At 34.5% G+C, this 18,045-nt stretch overlaps 1 protein-coding gene across 7 annotated transcripts in view; it reads right to left on the bottom strand.

The window, feature by feature from the left end:
* The window catches only part of LOC106076382 (uncharacterized), a 275,905-nt gene that overhangs the window by 183,119 nt on the left and 74,741 nt on the right, over nt 1-18,045 (bottom strand). For all 7 annotated transcript variants that reach the window (XM_056017279.1, XM_056017282.1, XM_056017281.1 and 4 more), the window contains one exon: nt 5,743-5,839. The gene's annotated coding sequence lies outside the window, so the exon portion shown is untranslated. The remainder of the gene's footprint in view (nt 1-5,742; nt 5,840-18,045) is intronic.

Here is an 18,045-nt window from a genome sequence, read left to right as displayed (position 1 = left end):
TAATCTCCCCTACTTTTATTTAAAAAAAAAAACAACATATAATTACTGACTTTGATTTCTCGGAGACATCGCCGCATAGATCATAATGTATTTATTGGATTCTATCAAAGTAACGCACGACAAAGATAATAATAAATCTGAACCTATTCAACAAATAATTCCGAAGTTTTTCATTCTAGTTTTACTATTGAAATATATATTGCATTTTGAAAAAAAAAAATGATACAAGGAGAAAAAAATAATTATATTTACGAAATGATTCGTCTAAGAAACTTGGCATTAATAATTCCATTGACAACATACCTCGACCATCGATACCTGATTCTATTAACGGACTGCTGTCTTACCGGTCAGGTGAACTGCAATAGGTAGATACATAATAGATAGCGCAATATAATATAGTCTAGAACTCGTCAAGGTAAATAGGAGATCTATTCATAATGGATTATGTTTTGATGAAAAAAAAAATAGATGTGTGTGTGTGTGTGGGAAAAGGATGGGTGGGGAAGTTTGTGTGCATGGCATGTTCAGGGCTGGCGACATATAATTATGTGTTTCCCTTTTTTGATAAAGTTTAATAGAACAGAAAGCGTTAATATTTTCTAAAGGGGGTAATAAGAGACAAAGGTTGACATTTAGATAACATTTAGATAACTAGAGACAAAAGAAATAGTCAAATTGAGACCCGTTGCTAGAGAAGGCACGAGTTATTGGTCTAATCCGCCCACAGGTTGCGACGTCGCGGGCCAGTGTTTAAGCCTTTTATAACCACTGGTCTCCGTCATACGTGCATGTTTTCTCAATACAAAAGCATCAATAGTTGACATACTTTTAAAACTATGACAATGTAAGATGTTTTCTCAATACAAAAGCATCAATAGTTGACATACTTTTAAAACTATGACAATGTAAGATGTTTTCTCAATACAAAAGCATCAATAGTTGACATACTTTTAAAATTATGACAATGTAAGATGTTTTCTTTAAAACTATGACAATGTAAGATGTTTTCTCAATACAAAAGCATCAATAGTTGACATACTTTTAAAACTATGACAATGTAAGATGTTTTCTCAATACAAAAGCATCAATAGTTGACATACTTTTAAAACTATGACAATGTAAGATGTTTTCTCAATACAAAAGCATCAATAGTTGACATACTTTTAAAACTATGACAATGTAAGATGTTTTCTCAATACAAAAGCATCAATAGTTGACATACTTTTAAAATTATGACAATGTAAGATGTTTTCTTTAAAACTATGACAATGTAAGATGTTTTCTCAATACAAAAGCATCAATAGTTGACATACTTTTAAAACTATGACAATGTAAGATGTTTTCTCAATACAAAAGCATCAATAGTTGACATACTTTTAAAACTATGACAATGTAAGATGTTTTCTCAATACAAAAGCATCAATAGTTGACATACTTTTAAAACTATGACAATGTAAGATGTTTTCTCAATACAAAAGCATCAATAGTTGACATACTTTTAAAATTATGACAATGTAAGATGTTTTCTTTAAAACTATGACAATGTAAGATGTTTTCTCAATACAAAAGCATCAATAGTTGACATACTTTTAAAACTATGACAATGTAAGATGTTTTCTCAATACAAAAGCATCAATAGTTGACATACTTTTAAAACTATGACAATGTAAGATGTTTTCTCAATACAAAAGCATCAATAGTTGACATACTTTTAAAATTATGACAATGTAAGATGTTTTCTCAATACAAAAGCATCAATAGTTGACAATACTTTTAAAACTATGACAATGTAAGATGTTTTCTCAATACAAAAGCATCAATAGTTGACATACTTTTAAAATTATGACAATGTAAGATGTTTTCTTTAAAACTATGACAATGTAAGATGTTTTCTCAATACAAAAGCATCAATAGTTGGCATACTTTTAAAACTATGACAATGTAAGATGTTTTCTCAATACAAAAGCATCAATAGTTGACATACTTTTAAAACTATGACAATGTAAGATGTTTTCTCAATACAAAAGCATCAATAGTTGACATACTTTTAAAATTATGACAATGTAAGATGTTTTCTCAATACAAAAGTATCAATAGTTGACATACTTTTAAAACTATGACAATGTAAGATGTTTTCTCAATACAAAAGCATCAATAGTTGACATACTTTTAAAATTATGACAATGTAAGATGTTTTCTTTAAAACTATGACAATGTAAGATGTTTTCTCAATACAAAAGCATCAATAGTTGACATAATTTTAAAACTATGACAATGTAAGATGTTTTCTCAATACAAAAGCATCAATAGTTGACATACTTTTAAAATTATGACAATGTAAGATGTTTTCTCAATACAAAAGCATCAATAGTTGACATACTTTTAAAACTATGACAATGTAAGATGTTTTCTCAATACAAAAGCATCAATAGTTGACATACTTTTAAAATTATGACAATGTAAGATGTTTTCTCAATACAAAAGCATCAATAGTTGACATACTTTTAAAATTATGACAATGTAAGATGTTTTCTCAATACAAAAGCATCAATAGTTGACATACTTTTAAAACTATAACAATGTAAGATGTTTTCTCAATACAAAAGCATCAATAGTTGACATACTTTTAAAATTAGAAGAAAATAAGATTTTTAAAGCACGTTGAAATTGTAGTCTTGGTATGGACCACATGGAATACGGGAGTGGGTTCTGATTCTTTTTTTGTATTTGCTTTTATTGGTATCTATTATATTAAATAAAATTACATATGCCCAACCAGCGATCGCAGCTGTGTATCAAGGATTGGCCTCTTTAGTCACACAAGAGGTTACAAAGGGAAGGGGTCGTCTCTGGAGACGTAAACTGCCACAGAAATAAAATTGTAGAATGTTTCTGTGATTTGTTTCACAATAGAAACAGGGAATATTAACTTTTCTTGTTCTTCCAATTTGATGAAAGATCCATCTAACAAACTGGTTTGAATGCCACATGTCATATATGCTTTATGTATATCATCTGATGTGCAATTCAATGATGTATCCAACGATATCCACTTTTATGTGGTAATATAGTCTACTTCAACCAATTCAACAGTTATTAGTACTTTGTATAAGAGTAAACAAATGCGTTTTCACTACAATTAAGTACATGGCAGTTTAGGCTATAAAAAAGGTGGTGAAAGTGGAGGTAGGGGAGGTAAGTGACAGTCGTGTATTTTAAGAGTAAGTTTTAATGTGATCAAGATATTGTTAGATTATTGTCGTTTGTGTCTCTAAAGACTTTGGAGTCAAAATATGTTTTCAATAATGTCCATAAAAGTAAGGTTCAGTCTTGTTTGACAAGCGTTTCCTCATTCAGTACAGACAACTAGCAAAACGCAACAACACTATAAGTAACAATGACAACAGACAATAAACCCAGATATAAGCCCAGATATCAACCTCACAAGTGTCAACGTTTACCTTTGTAAATCCAAGCCAATGAGTTCAATAAAAAAAAAAAATTCATTAAACAACAACAAAAAAAAAACACAAAAAACAAGACAATACCTGTACGTGAAAGAAATCAGGTCTGCGCTGCGTCTGCTGGGGTATTAGAGGCACAGTGTATTAAGCTCGGCTATTGTTCGGTTTTTATTTATGCGCTGCGCGTGGAGTTATTATAAAGATATTTTTTTTGGTTCGCATTCTGTTCTTAGGAAGTAATTGTTGTGTTAATAGTAGACGCACATAAAAAAAGTTATTATATTTGTTGGTTGAGGCTCAGGTAGAAAGCAACGGCTTTAAACGTTTTAACTGTATTGATATATTTGTTTTGATCGCTTTCTAAAAGCCCCCCCCCCCCACACACACACACTCACTCATATTTTAAAATATAATTGAAACTTTTTTTTCGGAGAAGGGGGGGGGGGGTTTGCGGGCTGTGGATACATGTTGTTTTATTACACATTATGTAATATTAGGTAATTTGTTGGTATTGTACGTATTAGGTATGCATTAGGGCACATATCCCGTATGGGATACGAACGTAAGCCAAAGGCAGTCTTTTTTTGGTGAGATAAAAGGTGGTCGACGTAACAGTGGCGCTCCACGGAAATGCTTCAAAGACCAGCTTAGGCGTCAATTTGCCTTAGCTGACATAGAAGAGAGCACCTGGTTGCATGCGGCCTCAGAACGAGACAGCTTCCAGTCACTCACAAATGCCGCGGGATACACTAGAGCGCAAAAGAAAATCCGCTGCCGAGGACAGATGCAGACGGCGAAAAGAAAATCTAAATCGACCACCTGAAGACAATGGTTATGCTTGACATGGGGGTGGCAAAATATGCAGGTCACAGCTGGGGCTGCGAAGCCACGGAAAATACTGCATTACTCACCAATCTTCGGAATCGAAGACAAGCCTTATTAGGTAGGTATTATTATATCTCGTTGTTCTTTTATGGTCATGTATTTCATATAAAGACCTCAACATGACCCTGGAGGCTTTTCCAAAACATACAATCAAAAAAAGAAGAATCTGATCTAAAATATGGCGGTGTGTAAACTAGTAGCTGTGGCAAATACAACACAGTTGTTGTGGCTGTACTCAGTGTTGTTGAAGTAGATGATGATGTTGTAGTTATCTTATCTTATCTTATATAATACAGACGTTACTTCAAAAAAGAAGATGATTACGTCCTATGCGTCATGCATTTAGTCATGCATATTAACCAATGACTTAAATTCTGCCAAGTCACTGGTTTTCCTGGCTAGCTCAGGCAACCCATTCCATGCTCTAATAGCGCTAGGGAAGAAGGAGTATTTGTACAAATTTGTCCTAGCATATAGGACGAGGAATGTGCCTTTATCTTTGTGTCTTTCAGAGTATTTTATTAAATTTTGTTTTTGTATTTGAAGATTATGGTTCAGTGTTTTATGTATAATTGCTACTTGATGATGTAGTAGTTGATGATGTAATGCTTAAGCATAATATTAAACAAGTGTCTCTTTTAAACACAAAGTGTCCTTATAGTGTCTTTCTTTGGCTCTTTTGGGGATTCATGTTTCCATTTCTACAATAAAGTATCTAACAATTTTTTTTTTAAATTTCAAAGCATTTTTTTTTAATTGCCTATTTGTTCACGTGACAAAGTTCAAAGTTCAAACTTTTATTACAATGTAGGCCTACAACAAAAAGAAAGCTTGAAAAATTAAACAAAAAAAAAACACTTGAAAAAAGTAATAAAGATAAAAAAGTAATTAAGATAAAAAAGAAATATAATAATCAGACGAACCTTTTTTCAAATTCAGAAACTACTTCTCTATTGCCAACTTTATTGTTTCAACATTCTCTTCTATACGTATATATGAGTCCCAATATTCAGTATTCGCAGACAACAACAGCCTGATGACACACACACAGACATACTCAAACTTGCATACAACATTATCTCCATAGAACGGAAGAAATTCCCTACATTTGATACAATGAATCTTTACAAAACAAAGGTTTAAAAAAAAAAATAACAACATAATATTTCAGAAGAAGAAAAAATGACGTCACGAATGAAGAATTAGAAGACTTCTAAAAAAAAAAAAAGAAACATCACGACAAAGTCAACAACAAACAAGCAAACACTATCACAAACACTATCACAAACACTATCACACGAATGAGACTTCTAAACGCACGCGCGCGCACCTCCGTGACTATCAAAATCAACTACCTACAGCTCTTATGAATAGAAGATCGCTGACTTACCTCGGGCAGTAAAAGTATCTTCTATAGACTGTGGTTACTCCAACAGGATAGTATGTTGGCAGTCCACATAGTGGTCACGTTATTCACTGGAAATATTCTAGACAGATGGAAAAATAAAATAACTTTCACAAAGATGGACAAATAAAAATTTGTAAGAAACTATTGCTATGGTCATTATGACCAAGAATAAAATTAAACATAGTAATACATTACACAATCATTATTAAAACCGAAATTTATTTTTTTGGCTATTAGAAGAGAACAGAGCTCTTTGAATGTATGCAATCTTCCCAATATAAACCCAAACATATATTTATCTTATCTTATCTTATATAATACAGACGTTACTTCAAAAAAGAAGATGATTACGTCCTACGCGTCATGCATTTAGTCATGCATATTAACCAATGACTTAAATTCTGCCAAGTCACTGGTTTTCCTGGCTAGCTCAGGCAACCCATTCCATGCTCTAATAGCACTAGGGAAGAAGGAGTATTTGTACAAATTTGTCCTAGCAAATGGGACGAGGAATGTGCCTTTATCTTTGTGTCTTTCTGAGTATTTTATTAAATTTTGTTTGTGTATTTGAAGATTATGGTTCAGTGTTTTATGTATGATTGCTACTTTACTTTTGAGCCTTCTGTCCTGAAGGCTTTCTAAATTTAGTGATTTTACTAAAGGTGTTACTCTAGTCAAATGTGAATATTCGTTTGTTATGAATCTCACTGCTCTATTTTGTGTCTGTTCCAGTTTCTTAATGTTTTCTTGAGTTGAGGGGTCCCAAACAGAGGATGCATATTCTATTATTGGCCTAACCAAGGTTAAGTAACATTTTAGTTTTATGTTCTTATTTGATTTATAGAAATTTCTTTTAATAAATCCTAATGCTTTGTTTGATTTTTTTGTAGTTTCATCAATATGTGGATTCCATGATAGTTTTTCATTTATTATAACACCTAGGTATTTTGCGTTTTTAGTCTGTGTTACTGGTTTGCCATGAATAAGATAAGTGGAATTAATTTGTTTTAGTTTTTTTGTTACTCTTAACAACTGACATTTTTCTGGGTGGAAAGACATGCTCCAATTTGATTCCCATTTCTGTAATTCATCTAATTCTCTTTGTAAAATATCTGTGTCTTGTGTTGTTTTTATTGTTCTATATATTATGCAATCGTCTGCAAATAATCTGACTTTTGTTCCTGAACTAATGCAATTTGGTAAATCATTTATGTAAATTAAAAATAGTAGTGGACCCAAGACTGTACCTTGAGGTACACCTGAGTTTACTGTTATCGGTGTTGATTTAGAGCCATTTATTATTACAGTTTGTTCTCTCCCTATCAGAAAGTCTTTAATCCACTGATGCAGTGGACCATTAATGCCGAAATATTTTAATTTTTTAAGCAAACTATGGTGGTGAACTTTGTCAAAAGCCTTAGAAAAATCTAGTAAGATAGCATCTATTTGTTCACTATTATCTAAACCTTTTGAAAAATCATCAATTAGTCCTATTAGTTGTGTTTCACATGATCTATATTTCCTAAAGCCATGTTGGTATGGTGTGAGGACATTATGTTTGTCTAAGTGGTTTATGATGTTGCTACATATTATGTGTTCTAGGATTTTACATGTGATGCTGGTAAGTGATACTGGTCTGTAGTTCCCTGGGTCAGATTTTTCTCCTTTTTTAAATAGGGGGGTGACATTAGCTTCTTTCCAGTCCTTTGGTACTCTGCCCTGGTTAAGTGAAGCCTGAAAGAGTATTTTGAACACTGGGGCTAGCTCATTACTTAGTTCTTTGAGTAATCTAGCTGGAATACCACAGTTGGGGTGATTTAACATTGGGAAATATATTTCTACATTTGTAGGCTACATCGTACGATTCAGCCATTTCTTTAAAGTATTTTTTTTTTTGCTTCATCTTGTTAACCGCCGGCCACAGAAACAGGCAAAACAGGCAACAACCAGTTAAGCCCATAAATCGCAAGGTCTGAAAGGGGCACCTTTTTACACCTTTTCAGTTCTCACGATCAAGTTCTAGCTACAGAATAACCACCAAATACTGCTGCTACGACTAATAATAATAATAATAACATATAACAAAGAGCCGTGCTTTTGAAGCTTACAAGTAATGAACACTGATATTAAACTTAATTAAACAACAATAATACACGTGTTGCAAACACACACACAAACAAAAGAAGAGGGTAAACCAAACTTTAAAAAAAAAATTGCAGTGAAATTTTTTTTTTCCTAATCATCCAAAACAAAAATTAATTTTTCTCTAAAGTACTTCCAGTGACAATTATCGGAAAAAGTAAAAGCCGCTCTAACGTGAACGGGCGTTAAAGATTTGTTTCACTTTTTTCAATTTATACCGTGCAATATTCACCCATTTTGGCCGCATATAAAGTAAAGACGCGTAACTTGTAATATAATGCAGTCAAGTTTTTTTATTTTTCAATAATTTAATGCATTTATGTAAATTTAAATTTAAAAAAAAAAATGAGATGAAAAAGAATAGTTACTCAGAAAACAATGTACTTTGACAGTCTGTTCACTGCGACCATGAGTGATATAGGACTTATATGTCATGGCCTTTGAATTCTATTATTGGAAATGTGTTTTAGCGTTTCGAAGCCTCTAATGCTTAATATTCATGCGCGCAAATAGTTTAGTCGATACAGCGAGTGCATTTTGTAGTGTTTAATGTTGAAACAGGTAGGCCTGCACAGTATATGAATATAGTCTCGACAATAGTAGTTTACAATATGTAAAAGAAAAGTTCCCCTTTCAGACCTTGTGGTCTATAGGGCAGATGATGTAAAGGTCATGTTTCTTGGCCCACGGTTAACGAGGGTGTCATCCGGCCAGCACAACGGTGCCCACAATAATATATAAATAAAGAAATGGAGGATCTGGAATTTTTATTTTTTATTGTTTTTGTGCAACTGTATAACATAGGCTACATGTCAATTGAACTTCATGGCGTAAATATTTGTCTACGGAAAAGTAAAGGTGGGAGGAGCTAACCATGTTAATTCTATCTGTCTGCTTTGTGTAGATGTGCGTTAATTCTATGTCTGCTTTGTGTAGATGTCTGCATCTCTCTCGTTCTGTCTATCAGACAAACGCACCTATTGGTTTGAAATTTTTTTTTTTTTTTTTTGTCGTTTAGATCGGATCTGCTTTGGGAAATCTTTAAGTCATGTCTTCACTAAGCACTAAATTACTTCCCCACCCTGAAATAAAGTTGTGATTTTGTAATTAACCATGTTATGAAAATTATTGCAATGTATGAAGCGGATGAAGAAGATTGTCTAAATCAGAAATAAATATATAAATAACAAATGACATCTACACTATTGAAATATTCAATTTTCTCTTTCTTCTATAAACATGTATATTGTTACAATATTGTATTCACTGTTTTGTTATTTTGTTGTTCTGTAATTATAGTAAAATAACTGAATGACAGACAGCTTGCGTTAGATATAGATCAAGATAGACGGCTGGGTGGTCATGTGTTTGCGCTCTGAACTGTCGTCCCGACGGTCCAGGGTTTGAACACTGCCTGAGTACTGAATGAGGTTCAATCCAAAGGAACGTACTAAACAAGCAAGTCAGTCGCATTCACAGAGACAGGGCCGGACTCTGCAACCTGGGCCCCGCACGTTCATAGGCCGCGCGCTAATTCTAGGAATTAATTCTTAAATTTAACCATTATAGCTAAAAACACAGTTCCCGCGTCAAAATCTTAAAAAGTCCTGGAGATCTCCAGAAATTATTGAAAATCACATGAAAAAAAGACAAAATTGTCATTTTGGCGGTGTTATTCAATATGGGAACCCCCAATCCTAAAGGTGATTAAAAAAAAAGGCTTTGTCATCTTTCATTTAATAAAAAAAAGGTAATGTAAAGACAAAATTTATTTTCTAATACAAATTCTTAATTATCCTACCAAGACAGGGTTCCGCGAATTCCGTTTCGCATAGGGCCCCGCAAATGTTAGGGCCAGCCCTGCACAGAGATAAGTGTGTGTGTGTGTGTTTTATTGTCAGTTAAGTAACTTATATATAATATTATTATAAAATTTTATATATACATATATACAGATTCCTTGGCTTCATTTTATATACCCGTATAACATGGCTAAATGTTATACGCACATATCTACATCTATCTTATTTCTATACGAGCTACACATGTAATATACACAGATGACGATATAAAATCTCTAATTCATTAAAGTAAACTTCTATTTCATATATTTATATAAAGGACCAACTCCTCCCCCCCCCCCTCCCCCCCCCCCCCAAAAAAAAAAATATTGACTATTGAGTTTTACAATAATTTAACGGTAAAATTGCGACCCTTCAGACGATAAAGGCATGATACGTAATGTAGCTGTAAGGCTCGTAAATAGATCACAAAACCTACGATCCCATTTCCACCACAAGGTGTATTGAATAGTCATAAACTTTATATAAATATATCTTATTGAATCTTAATGTCAATGCTCTGAGCCAGCCTGATATTTATTGTATCGTAGTTGTCTTTTTAAGTCGGTATTATAATCTGTAACCAATGTACTACTGATTTTGTCGCGTCGTGTCTCCCTGGGGGCTATTTGCCATATCGATGTCAAATGTCACCATGTCATTGTTCATACAATTACTTTGTATTTCACCTAAATAAAAAATTAAAAAAAAACTTTAACAGACTGAAGTAGTTCAGTAATAAACAAACCAAATTTTTAATTGTTGAAAAAAAAAACGCGCTCAAAATCACGCCTTAATTAAGATGAGGCAAATGTCTCTGACCTATAGCGATAACAGCAAGCCGAAAATGTGGAACGCAATGACGTGATTGTAGAATTAATTGTGCCATAATCTCTAATCCCTGGTCCCATTAGTTATGACGTAGGCTCGAGACTCCTAGAGAGTAGTTATAACGTCACGTAATCAGCAGAGAGGGAGAGAGAGAGAGAGAATGCTTGAAAGGTTGCAAGGTTTCGGACGTGGCCTCAGATTGACTCTATCAAAGTGTATGAATTTCTTGACCAAGGATTCTGTACTTTTATATTAATTTCACTTCATATACTAAAATCATTTAATTTCCCTTGGTCACATCAAAAAAATATATAAAATATATAGATTTATATAAACTAATATATATAGAGAAGATATGGAAGAAAGGGGGGGGGGGGTAGTTCCTAATATGAAACTCCGTGTAAAAAAGATTGGAAATGAACGATTTTTTTAAAATGAAAAATGAAAATCATGACAACTTGTACTCTTCTTTAAAAAAAAAAAAGAGTTAGATACAAATATTTTGTAAACATGTCAAAGAAAATCAAATAACAGTCTATGATTTAATTTAGGGTGAGACAGAATTTGTGGCAACAATCTTAAAACAACCTCACTGCCTCACTGTATTTACTAAAAATACGCCAGACATGTTAGCTTGCAATGTACGACATTGAATACATCATTACATTTTTTTTTGTTTAAGAAATTTTCAGAAGTTGTCAGTACATGATTTTAAATGTCCTTATTCTTCTCATTTCGTCTGTACAACATCTCTTCGCGTGACGGAAGCGCTTATTACGAGTAATATCAAGTATAGTATTACACATTGAGGGACGCTGTGGCCGAGTTGTTAAGCGTTTAGCTTCCGAACATGGGTTCCTGGGTTCGAATCTCGGTGATGACTGGGACTTTGAATTTCGGGATTTTCAGGGCACCCCTGAGTCCACCCAACTCTAATGGGTACCTGACTTTAGTTAGGAAAAGTTTAGTTGGCCACATGACATCCTGTTCGTTAACCGTTAGCCATAGAAACAGACGACCTTAACATCATCTGCCCTATAGATCTTAAGGTCTGAAAGGGGAACTTTACTTTGACTTTAATTACACATTGTGGACTTAAGACGTCTATAGTATTTATTGAAATTAATTTTTTGTTTGTTTCAAGCTAGCTTGCTTCCACCAGCTGGCCAGGCCCGGTGTTTCTAATCCCGAAGTTGAGGACAACAAATATGTGCCTAGGACGACGAACGTTTGCTTGGACATTGGCAATAGAGTCTTTGTTTCAACATAGAATGACACGGTCACTAACCGGCGCTTAGAGTTTAGGTTTTTATAATACTGACATCCTTTTTACTTTTTACACAAGTCTGAGTTGTAATCTTCTTTTGTAATCTATTTAACTTCTCTCTCTCTCTCTCTCTCTCTCCCTCCTTCCCTCTCTCTCTCTCTCTCTCTCTTTCTCTCTCTCTCTCTCTCTCTCTGATCGTATTTATTTAATAAAGACCAGTAAAAAGTTACCCTTTCAGACCTTGTGATCTATGAGGCAGATGATGTAAAGGTCATCTGTTTCAGTGGCCAGCGGTTAACGAGGGTGTCATGTGGCCAGCATAACGACCAACCACCTTTACTCTTACAACAGCAATTACCTTGACAACTCATGTCAGGTGTCCATTAGAGCTGGGTCAACTCAGGGGCGCCCTAAAGATCCCGAAATTTAAAAATCCCAGGATTCGAACCCGGGACCCCCGGTTCGGACGCCAAGCGCTTTACCACTCAACAGGCGCGCCTCCTAGTCAACGCGACTTCTAATAAAGGCCAGTACTAAAAAAATAATTCCAGTCGAAGACAGATCGAATCTGATGAAGGACGAAATGTGGAGGGGAAAAAAATGTAATAAAATAATCCGAACAAGACAAAAATTAACCAATTAGGATGGAGGTTGAGCGCGGATGAATACAAAGCAGACGAAAAATAGAAATTAGAGCAAGTTCTTTAAAAACAAAACAAAAAGTTCGGAATCGTCTGCCCGTTCATTGTGAAGGTCACTTAGGCGATCTAATTCTTGCAGTTTGGGTGCCTCTATGTTATAACATTACGATCATCGTGTTGAGGAATTGATAAGAGCTAAATGGTGAAGCTACATGCTTTCTTCCATTGAAAGTAGTGCGTGGCGTTATTCGGCAACAAGGTTTGCTGTAGAAAAGATCATGACGCTACCAACTACAAGGATTTGATAAGGTCAAGAGAAGAACAAGTCTTTCCAAAGGGTAACAAGCGAATGTCGTCTAACTGGAAAGAGTGGATAACTTTTGTTGAGCGAGCGCACTGTCACAGCATCAACTCGTGGAAAGTGATGACAAAATGGACAAAACTTTTTCCTCGTAGTGTGATACAACTAAGAGTGTTTGTATTTTGCGAGACGTTTTTGGGTACTGTTAGTTGAAACCCGAGAGGCGCGGTGGCTGAGCGGTAAAGCGCTTGGCTTCTGAACCGGGGGTCCCGGGTTCGAATCCTGGTGAAGACTGGTATTTTTAATTTCGGGATCTTTGGGCGCCTCTGAGTCCAACCAGCTCTAATGGGTACCTGACATTAGTTGGGGAAAAGTAAAGGCAGTTGGTCGTTGTGCTGGCCACATGACACCCTCGTTAACCGTAGGCCACAGAATCAGATGTCCTTTACATCATCTGCCCTATAGACCACAAGTTCTGAATGGTTAACTTTACTTTTTTTACTAGTTAAAACCCATTTCTCTATAGTGGTGACTCCTTGGGGTGGCCCGACTGTCGACACAGAAACAAATCGTGGTGACTCCTTGGAGTGGTCTGACACAGTAACAAATCGTTATGACTTCTTGGGTTGGCCTGACACAGTAAAAAAAATCGTAGTGACTCCTTGGGTTGGCCTGACACAGTAACAAATCGTGGTGATTCCTTGGGGTTACCTGACACAGTAAACAAATCGTGGTGAATCCGTGGGGTGGCATGACACAGTAAAAAAATCGTGGTGACTCCTTGAGGTTACCTGACACAGTAACAAATCGTGGTGACTCTTTGGGGTGGCAAGACACAGTAACAAATCATCTTTAAGGATCCTAAAGGTACGATCCTCTCTACTCGCTCCCAAGCAGAAAGCAGTTAGAGCAAATTTGTATTGCTAAAAAAATAATTAAAAGAAAAGCAAATTTAAATTTTGATACGAATCACCAGCGCCCTAGAGATTCTAGCGCCCTGTGTCAGATAAACGCGTTTCTCTCGCTGCATTACACAATGTTTACAATGAAGAAAAAAATGCAGCTATTTACAATATTCATCTTTGATGCCGCCCAAGAGCACATGGCGCCATAGGCAATTGAACGTGCTAACGGCGCTCCCTTTAAGCCGGCCCTGATTAGATCTTAATTTTAATAATATTTGAAAGGCCTAACCGTGAAATCTATTAGCATTAGAACTGGGGCTTTTTTTGTGTTTTTTTTTTGTTTTTTTTTTTTTTGTGACATGTTGGCCAACTACACGCGCTTGGAACAATGCGATGGGAATAGCTTTTATTCCCAAACAAGAGTTTTTATATGAGTTTAAAGACTTGAGATTTGAATAATAAAGTGATAAGAGTTGTGTTAGAAAGTTAATGAGTTAGGGTTAGCGTTTGCGTGTGACTGTGTGTGTGTGTGTGTGGAGGGAAAGTGTGGGTTTGTGTGAGTTCTTGTGCGTGCACGAAAAGAGAAATGTGTTTCTCAGACTGTGTGTATGTCTAAGAAGTGTCATTTCCTCTTTTATATCTAGGGGTCATTCAGTTCTGACGCCCCTCAAAGGGGCAATGATTTAAGTCCGTGAAATAGTGGACCCCTGTTTAAAAATAATTAACTAATTTTGAGATTTGTTTTCTTTCCGAATAAAAAAAACAGAAAAAAAAATATTTGTGTTTTGTTAAACGTACGTACATAATTATGCTAATCAGATTCAACATGATAGCAAGGTATGATCTTTTGTTAAACATGATAGCAAGGTATGATCTTTTGTTAACCACGATAGCAAGGTATGATCTTTTGTTCTGTGTTAGTCAACTTCAATGGACAATTATTTTTTTTTGCTTCAGTTTCAGTTCATAAGCTGTCACAAATGTTTAGTGAGGTGGGGAGGGGCCAATCATTAAAAAAAAAATAATTTTTAGTTTTCATCATTTTCTGTATATATAATTTTGAAAGTATGCACCAATTTTAAGACCTGTTTAAAATTGTAATTCAATTCAGTTTCTTAATTTGCGTTCAGATATTTGCATATCGCATCAGCTTGGGGTGTTGTAGAATTGAAAATATACAAATAATCTCTCACTTTCGTATATAAAATAAAAAATTTAAAAAAATCCCACCTATATTGAGAGAAATAGTTTGTATAAAATGTGGTCTTTTTTCTGTAACACGAAATAAATAAACATATATTTTATAAATAGGGGCTGCGTAGCCACGGGAAATATTGCATTCCTCATTTATCTTCGGACTCGATACAAACCTTATTATTATTGGTATTTTTATATATATATTGGACGATTGAATGGTGGATAAAACTAAACTACGAGGAGTGAAGCGGGCACAATAGGCACTGAACATTCACGAACATTCAGTGTATGAGTTTTGCATATCTACCAGGATCTTAGAGGCTGTACAGAAAATTCAAACTTAAGCTATCATCGATGCAACTCGTTTGCCTAATATTTTTTAACGTTCGCATTCTTAATTTCTATTTCGCGTCTTTCTGTCCTTAGTTGACCTGTTACTCACGCGCGTCCTGTATTCACGTATTACTACTCACCTCCCACACGCAGCATGTTGTGGCCCGCTGATAAGCAGCCTTCAATAATGCGCACGGGGAAAAAAATACTAATGCCACAACAGACTTAAATTTACCTTGTTCCTCGCGAAATTTGCAAAACAATTTGTCAGTGACCACCGAGTCTCAAAAGGCTGAGAACCGTTCGATTTTGGTAATTAAAATTAAAGCGCTGACATCAAAGTATTAGCGATTAAGTATTAACATCAGGGTATTAGAGTAAAGGTTTTATCGACATCAAAGTATCAGAATGATCGCATTAAGATCAGGCAGATTTGAAGCGATGACAGACACTGCAAGATGTTTAGCAAGACGACATTGTCGAAGGTTTCATCGACTACATTAGAATGGGAAACGAGAGTAATGAGTTGTGTTAAAACAGTTTGGAAATAATTTGTATAGGCCAGTGAGAAATAATTTGTATAGGCCAGTGAGAAATAATTTGTATAGGCCAGTGAGAAATAATTTGTATAGGCCAGTGAGAAATAATTTGTATAGGCCAGTGAAAAATAGTTAGTATGAGCCAGTGAAATATAGATTGAATAGGCAAGTGAGAAATAGTTTGTATAGGCAAGTGATCTGATGAAATAAGTAAGCAATAACATAGCTCTGCAAATGCTAAGATTTTGTGAGAAAGTGTATCTTTATTATTATTATTATTATTATTATTATTATGTTAGAAAATAAAGAGTATTCATTCTCTGGCGTAGCCAGGGTCGAGTTTCGTTAATTGGAAACAAAATTATTATTATTATTATTATTAATTATTATTATTATTACTACAATGATTGTCTATTGGAGACCGCTCTTAAGTTAACAAGAAAATAAAGTTTGACAGCATCATCTAGAGGTGCCCAACGCAAAGTGGAAGTATGTCTTCAAGTTGGACTACATGGCCTCAGCTTTGAGTCATACTGCGGTGTGGAGAAAAGGTCAAAAAGGGAGAGGGCGCAATTTCTCAGGATAGAATAGGCTGCAATTGTTCGAGATGGCGTGTTGCAGACAACACAAGAGGTGAAAGATCATTGGACAGAAGGATCTGCGCAAAGAAGTAACCTTTTTTTTTTTTGTCATGCAAGAAAATTGGTAAAGTTCTTCGCTTGGTGGAAATTAACTCCAGCCAATGGTTTTCTGGTGTACTGAAACAGGGGGGAGACCCAATATATAGAGCCAATGAAACTGAAATAGTTGAAGAGATAGTTTTCCTTTGAGAGAGAAAGGCAACTTGATCGCAGTATGGTGAGTCTCAACTACTGATGTAGACAAGAAGAAGCTTAAAAAAAAATGCATCTCAACAAGGCTGGGTCATCGACTCTGTCATATCATTGAACAGATCATCGACAGCTGTACCGTCTGCAACATTATTCGACCTGTTTATCTTATCGGAATGCAAGTTCAAAACATCGTCATTTAGATCTACAGATGAATAAATCTACAAAATGTGACAAGTTCTTGGATCGGATAGATAGATAGATAGATAGATAGATAGATAGATAGATAGATAGATAGATAGATAGATAGATAGATAGATAGATAGATAGATAGATAGATAGATAGATAGATAGATAGATAGATAGATAGATAGATAGATAGATAGATAGATAGATAGATAGATAGATAGATAGATAGATAGATAGATAGATAGATAGATAGATAGATAGATAGATAGATAGATAGATAGATAGATAGATAGATAGATAGATAGATAGATAGATAGATAGATAGATAGATAGATAGATAGATAGATAGATAGATAGATAGATAGATAGATAGATAGATAGATAGATAGATAGATAGATAGATAGATAGATAGATAGATAGATAGATAGATAGATAGATAGATAGATAGATAGATAGATAGATAGATAGATAGATAGATAGATAGATAGATAGATAGATAGATAGATAGATAGATAGATAGATAGATAGATAGATAGATAGATAGATAGATAGATAGATAGATAGATAGATAGATAGATAGATAGATAGATAGATAGATAGATAGATAGATAGATAGATAGATAGATAGATAGATAGATAGATAGATAGATAGATAGATAGATAGATAGATAGATAGATAGATAGATAGATAGATAGATAGATAGATAGATAGATAGATAGATAGATAGATAGATAGATAGATAGATAGATAGATAGATAGATAGATAGATAGATAGATAGATAGATAGATAGATAGATAGATAGATAGATAGATAGATAGATAGATAGATAGATAGATAGATAGATAGATAGATAGATAGATAGATAGATAGATAGATAGATAGATAGATAGATAGATATAAATATAGATATAGATATAGATATAGATATAGATATAGATATAGATATAGATATAGATAAAGATTTAGATATAGATATGGATATAGATATAGCCTTGATATAGATATAGATATACAGTTATAGATATAGACAGTCCTTTTGTAAAAAAAAAAATAGGTGCCGGTACTCAGTGATAGATAGCCTAACTTCAGACCTAACGATCTATGGGGCAGATGATGTTAAGGTCATTTGTTTCTTTGGCCAACGGTTAAAGAGCAGGGTGTCATGTGGCCAGCACAACGACCAACCGCCTTCACGTTCCCCCAACTAAAGTCAGGAATCCATTAGAGTTGGGTGGACTCAGGGGCGCCCTAAAAATCCCGAAATTC

This window comes from Biomphalaria glabrata, chromosome 18, assembly GCF_947242115.1.
Source record: "Biomphalaria glabrata chromosome 18, xgBioGlab47.1, whole genome shotgun sequence".
NCBI lineage: Eukaryota > Metazoa > Mollusca > Gastropoda > Planorbidae > Biomphalaria > Biomphalaria glabrata.
The sequence above is the reverse complement of the archived record's forward strand: the minus strand, read 5'-3'. Positions and strand labels throughout refer to the sequence as shown.